Consider the following 5,759-nt stretch of genomic DNA (forward strand, 5'->3'; position numbering starts at 1 on the left):
CTAGAGCTTCAGCTCATGAAACACAACAGGCCTGGGGCACTGGAAGACAAAGATACAGGTACCGAATCAGCCATATCCCCAATGCCATCACAGGATAAGTACTGCCGATTGTCAAATGTGGCCTAGTTCCAGATGGGGCAATGCATAGTTTGAGTGGAGGGATAAGAGGAGAGAGACAGCGAGAGAAAAAGGAAAAAAAACAAAAAACAAAAAACAAAAAAAACGAAACAAACGAAAAAACACAGCTTAAATAGGCCCATCGTGCTTGCGGAGCCATGGCCATCATTGCCATTGCTGCCAATGAGCCAAATTACGTGGCTGCTTCCCCGAACATCAGTCCTGGCCAACAGAGGATAGCCTAATGTTGGTATTCTTCCTAACAGAGCACACCTGATGGCTTTGGTGAAATACTGCATTCTCTGTAGTCCTTCCCATGGAAGGAGTGATTTCACTTTTTTTTTTTTTAATATTTATTTAGTTTTGGTGCAAGCAGAGGAGGCGCAGAGAGAGGGGGGACAGAGGATCCGAAGTGGGGTCTGCGCTGACAGGCTGGCAACGGCAAGCCTGATGCGGGGCTCGAACTCACCAACCGCGAGATCATGACCTGAGCCGAAGTCGGATGCTCGACCGACTGGGCCACCCAGGTGCCCCAGGAGTGATTTCACTTTTAATCTTTCTGTAGGAAGCACTAGCGTCAAAAAGTGAGTGTCTTCCTATTTCTTGCATTGTTTGACTTCCTGAGCAAAGAAAATGGCCACGCTAGAGAATGTCTCCTTTACCCCAGACCCGCTGGCTCCTCACATTCCCAGGGTATTAAACTAGGAGCTCCCATTCAGAGTGTAATAAAATTTCTCTTCCTTAGAGTCCTGGAAACATCCCATGCTGAGAGTGAAAAGCCCCCGTGGAAGCTTCCGGATTCTCTTTCATGGACAGGAAGTATGGAGGGCATGTGTTGATAGGACACAATCCCAAGTCAAAGCAGGCTGAATTGCTGAGGTAGTGTGGGGGGCAAAATTTGCCTTGGACGGTCTTCTAACCTACAGTGGACTTTGTGTGAATGAGAGATAAAATTTATGTGTTAAGCCCCTGGGACTTAGGGGTTGTTTATAACCAAAGTCTAAGCCTAATACAACAATGTTATCCACTTTATTGACTTTTTCAAAGAATAAGCTGTTTGATTTATTTGTTAAATACAGAGGTTTTCTAGATCAACAATTTCTGCTTTTGCCTCATTTCCTTTCTGCTTCCCCTAGGTTTAATTTTGCGTTCGTTTCTAACCTACTGAGTTTGAGTAATTTATTTTTATTTCTTCTTGGTTATTCATGTAAGTATTTAGGGCTAAAATTTTTTTTTCTCTGCCTAATGCTTTAATTTTTATCTGATATACAGCATTTATGTAAGCGTACTTATTTGTTTATTTATTTATTTTTTATGATTTTTTTCCCTCCTAGCTCAGTTGTTCAGGAAAGAAGTTGCTTTTACTTTAGAGGTGGTAATTTTTTCTTTCTCCTTTTATTTTATTTTATTTTATTTTATTTTATTTATTTATTTTTTTAGCTGATGTGACTTTTTATTGATGAAGATACAGCAGAACGAGTGCATTACATTTTGCTTTCCAAAAAATGCCCCAGAATCCTTTTCTATTTGTCTCCTGGGACCAGCACACTGAGGGGACATCACCTGGACAGGGCCACCCTTCCAAGGATTAGGAGTTCTACAAGGAGGAGCGGGTTGGCAGAAGGGGGCCCGAGCAACCCAGCCTATCACAGGGTCCTCTACGCATCCTGGCAGCCGGACTTCACCAGGGATGTCTTGCCCATCCAGGGTACAGTGTATATCTGGAAAGAGCAGAGCGTTTTCCTCATCAGGTGTGGCTGGTCATGAAAGGGACAGGTGTCCAAGTTGGGCTGGGACTTGGTACATCTGGTTCGTCCAATCTCCACGTCCAGGAAGTAGTTCAACCCAGCCACGGCCTGCTTCCGGGCATGCACCACCCGCATCGCACGGCTGGGGTACGCGTTGTTGCTCCCCTTGCTGTACCCACTGAGTTCAGCGCCTGCCCTCCTCGTTGACGTCGGCGTCCAACGGGGCGCCCACCAGTGCAGACTTGTTTTTCCTGCCGGTCCCGGGACTCACGGCCAGGGCCAAAGTCAGGGCCACAGCGGCTAGCAGGCGCAGCGGAGTGCGCAGGGGCCTGGCCACGGTGTGCTTGTGATAGCGCACAGGCTACGGAGGGGAGTGATCCAGCGGAGACGAGCCTCTACTTTTATTGTTAATTTCAACTTTTGTGTTATTGTGATCACGAATATTTTGTTTCTTCTGTACATGCCAAATTAGGTCAACTTCATGTGTCCTATTATACAAATCTCCTAGAGCTTTATGGTTTTTTTTTTTTTCTTTCCTGCTTCTTCTAATTTGACACTTGTAGAATATTGACCCCAACAATTATAGACTGTGCATTCTTCACAAGGGGTCAGAAAACATTTACCAAAATTTAGCGTATGGTGAGCCATAGAACAAATTTCAAAGGAATGAAATCATTCAGAGTATGTGGAAGTAAGCCAGACATCATTAACAAAGAGATAACCAGAAAATCCCCTTTTGTTTGGAAATTTAACAATGTAAATTTCAGTAGACAATGAGTCAAAGAAGCAATTGCAATAGAAATTAGAGAACATCCCAAACTACATAATAATTAAAATACAAGCTAACTTTTGAAATGCATCTAAAGCTATGCATCTAAGGGAATTTATAATCTTAAATGCATATATTTCCTTTATTCCTAAGGATATGTGAGAAGGGGCTCAACCTTATTACTTTTCAAAAAATGCAAATTAAAACCACAATTAGATATCACTATATACCTACTGAATGGCTGAAATAAAGAATAAAAAATAGCAAGTATTGTAAGGATGTAGAGCAACTAGAATCCTTAGGTATTGCCGGGACTACAATCAGTGTAATATCACCATTGTCGAAAACTGGAAGTTTTCACTATGTACCACATATCCCATAATCCAGTAAGTCAATTCCTAGATATATACCCAAAGAAATATATGTATCTGTGCATCAAAATTCATGTACAAGGATGTTCATTGCAGTATTATGGGAATAGCCAAATCCAGGAAACAGCTCAGGTAGCCATCAGGAGAGTGGATAAACGAACTGAGCATATTTATACAAACCATAGCAATAAAAATTAATGAACTACTGCTACGTGCAATGATACTGATGAATCACTCACATAAATACAATGTTGGGCAAAAAAAATCCAGACATAAAAGAGGACATAACGCCTCGTTCAATTTATATAAAATTCAAACACAGGCAAAATTAATCTTTGGGGCTGGATATTCAAACAGAGGTTACCTTTAGGGAGGAGAGTGGGGTTCACATCTGAGAGGGGATACAAAGATCACTTGGGGAGTCCTGAGAACGTTCTAGTTCTTGATCTGGATTGGTAGATATTATTGTGATTATTTCTTGAGCTAAAACCTGTGATTTGGGTTCTTTATTTTATGTATTTCTTATGTATTGTATTTCTTCAAAAGGTTCAACAGCGGAATTGGAAATTACTGTTTTGTCCTTCACGTAAGACAGGAACCGATAAGTACCGATCTGAACCAAATTTGAGCTGCAGAGATAGACACAAGAGGACCATTCGGTGGAAAAACAGGAGTGGGTCACGTTTGCAAGCTCCTATTGCCTGTTGGAAACCTGAACCTACGCTCTGAACAAGGAATGACCAATTCCACTTTTCCTCCTGACACCAAATATTTCGATGCCTCTTCCAACACCCCTTCTAGAACTCTCTAACACCAACTAGGTGTCCAACAATGGAATTCAATTCTGACACTAACTACCCACACTTAGGGCAGACCCCCTGCCTTGAGGGCTCAGTCCTGTAAGACTGCCCCCACTTCAGACACCAGTTGCAATTACTGGATCGCCCAGTTACCCACACTTCTGTCTCACTTGGCTACAAAGTGGGAGTTCCCGGGATCCCCCACCTCTGGTTCAGTAATTTGCCAGAACAACTCACAGAACTCAAAGAAAGTGCTTTCTTTACTATTCCCAGTTTATTACAAAGGCTACAAGTGGGGAACAGCCAGACAGAAGAGACACATAGAGCAAGGGGTGGGGGAAGGGGTGCGGAAGGATGAGGAACCAGTCATCTCATTAACATACAAAAGACACTATTAACGCTCAGGAAATTCCAAGGGTTTTTAGGGAATTCTGTGCCAGGAAACAAGGCCGAAACCAAATAATATATTTTATTGTATTGCAGGCCTGTGAATAATAAGTGCCACCTGATTCTTCCCTGAAATAACTCAATGTTATTCACATTAAACATTTACTTTTTTTTATTTAACGCCCTTGTGTAGTTTTACTTTTCATGATCCTGCTGATTTTTAGAAATGTCTAACTTCCTTAGCTTCTTTGCTTTCTTCTGCATCCCATAACTTGTTTGCTTTAGCCTCAAAGTGTATTTAGGATCAATCAACCATTTCTCATGCTTTGGTCAGTCTGCCTGGTCAAAGTCACCTCATCGTTCCCATGAAAATTAAAATACATTCCTAACTGGTCTCTCTGCTTCTAACCCCTCTGCAGTGTCCACAAAGAAACGAGAGGGATCCCATTAAAGGTAAGTTAGATAAAATTACTCCCTTATTCAAAATATTCAATGGCTTCCCATTCACTGAAAGTCCAATTTGAAACCTTTACCCTAACTTACAAGACCCACCCTGCAAGATCTGACCCCTCTCTTACCCCTCTCTCCTAGTAACTATTCCAGTCACACTGCTCTCCTATGTACTTCTGTCACATGATTAGCACTGTTCTACCTCAGGACCTTTGCACTTGATGTTACTTCAATCTGGAATTCTCTTTCCACAGATCTGAGACAGGAAAGTGCAAAGTGAGCATAAGAACATCTCACGGTACTAGAAAACTAGACTACTTGGCATCATGTCAAAAAGATGCAAGAGCTGGGGCAATTTTAACATCAAAAAAAATTTAACTAACAATGATTTATTTTAGCAAAATGAGTAACTAAAAATACAAGAGTGCATAATAATATGAAGAAAGAGAAAGAAAGGTGCTTCTTTGAAAAGTACGCCGGCTAGTAAATGGAAAAGGAATGAAAAAATTATAAGACCACCATTTGGCAATCTCCGATGTAATATATAATTCAGGAAGGATCATCGGTGGATATGAAGGCTATTAGATGAAAGTTATTAAGGAACAGAATATTTGCATGGTGCTAATCAATGTGTTAGCCCACAGATTACTTACATATTGCAAAGGGGAAAAATGTACTTTCACGATGGAGAAACTGATAATCCCCTACCATAACTAAGGGATCAAACCTGGCATCCACTAATAGTGGGACAACCCAGAATTAAGAGCTTCTCAATAGCACAAAATATGAAGTACACAGCATCATTAGCCAAGTCTCTAAGGGCACCTGGGTGGCTCGGTCGGTTGAGCAGCTGACTCTTAATTTCGGCTCAGGTCATGATCTCAGGGTCCTGAGATCAAGTCCCATGACAGATTCTCTCTCTCTCTCTCCCTTTCTAACCCTTTCCCTGTTTGAGTGCTATCTCTCTCTAAAAAAAAAATGTTTAAGCAAGCCTCTAGATCAAATGTCTTATTTATATCATGGACTAGGAGAGGACGAGTTAAATTACACCATGAAGAAACAATCAGACAAGTGAAGCATGTGGGACATTCTGTAGGACAGCTGGCCTAGAATCTTT

General features: G+C 41.6%; 1 pseudogene; it reads right to left on the reverse strand.

The window, feature by feature from the left end:
* Positions 1-1,763: 1,763 nt before the first annotated feature.
* LOC101086790 lies at positions 1,764-4,550 on the reverse strand (annotated as a pseudogene).
* Between the last annotated feature and the right edge of the window lie 1,209 nt (positions 4,551-5,759).

Source organism: Felis catus, chromosome X (genome assembly GCF_018350175.1).
Source record: "Felis catus isolate Fca126 chromosome X, F.catus_Fca126_mat1.0, whole genome shotgun sequence".
Lineage (NCBI taxonomy): Eukaryota > Metazoa > Chordata > Mammalia > Carnivora > Felidae > Felis > Felis catus.